This window comes from Chrysochloris asiatica, unplaced genomic scaffold (assembly GCF_000296735.1).
Source record: "Chrysochloris asiatica unplaced genomic scaffold, ChrAsi1.0 scaffold00254, whole genome shotgun sequence".
In the NCBI taxonomy this organism is placed as follows: Eukaryota; Metazoa; Chordata; class Mammalia; order Afrosoricida; family Chrysochloridae; genus Chrysochloris; species Chrysochloris asiatica.
The window spans coordinates 1,135,750-1,136,806 of record NW_006408772.1 but is presented as its reverse complement, the minus strand read 5'-3'; positions in this window follow the sequence as shown (position 1 = coordinate 1,136,806).

Genomic DNA, 1,057 nt, shown 5'->3' with positions numbered 1-1,057 from the left:
ATGTAATGAAACAAGTTATATGAATTGTTGAATGTGAAACTGATGATGTGCCCTGTAAACTTTCACTCAATCCACAATAAAAACCTAAAATTTTTTTTTTAAAAAAAAGCATGTTCAATATTCAACCATTTCAAGAGGTAGCATATGATCAAGAAACTATGGTACTGAAAGAAGAAGTCCAAGCTGCACTAAAGGCTTTAATGAATAACAAATTTGGAGGAACTGACATAATACATACTGAAATCTTTCAACAAACTGATGTTTGTTGAAAGTACTGACAGTATTCACTCATTTATATGCCAAGAAATTTGGAAGACAACTACTTGGCTGGCTAAGTGATTGGAAGAGATACATATTTGTGCACATTCCAAAGAGAGGTAACCTAATAGAAAGCAGAAATCATGGAACAATATCATTAATATCACATGCAAGTAAAATTTAGCTGAAATTTTTCAAAAAGTATTAACAATAGTACACTGACACAGTATCACCAGAAATTCAAGCCAGATTCAGAAGAGGTCATGGACCTAAGGATATCATTGTTAATGTCAGATGGATCTTGGCTGAAAGCAGACAATACAAGAAAAATATTTACTTATGTTTTATTGACTTTGAAAGACTTTCAACTGTGTGGATCATGACAAAATATGGATAACGCTGCAAAGAATGGGTATTCCAGAACACTTAATTTTGTTCATCAGTAACCTAAACATAGACCAAACAGCAGTCGTTCAAACAGAACAAGGGGCCACTAAATGGTTTGAAGTCAGGAAAGGTGCATGCCACTTAACAGCAACAACAACATGGTTAAAAAGTCAAGAAAAAGAATTCATGTCAAAAGAAAATTTCTATGATGGTTACCAGGACTTGAAACGAAGGGAGAATTATGCATTGCCTTGTTGTTGTTAGGTGCCATCGAGTCGGTACCAACCAGTACCAACATTATGCATAGCAGAATGAAACAGGTTGGCCTGATCTTGGGCCAACCTCACTAATGTTGCCACGCTTGAGTCCATCGATGCTGTCACTTGGCCAATCCATCTCATTGGGGGTCTTC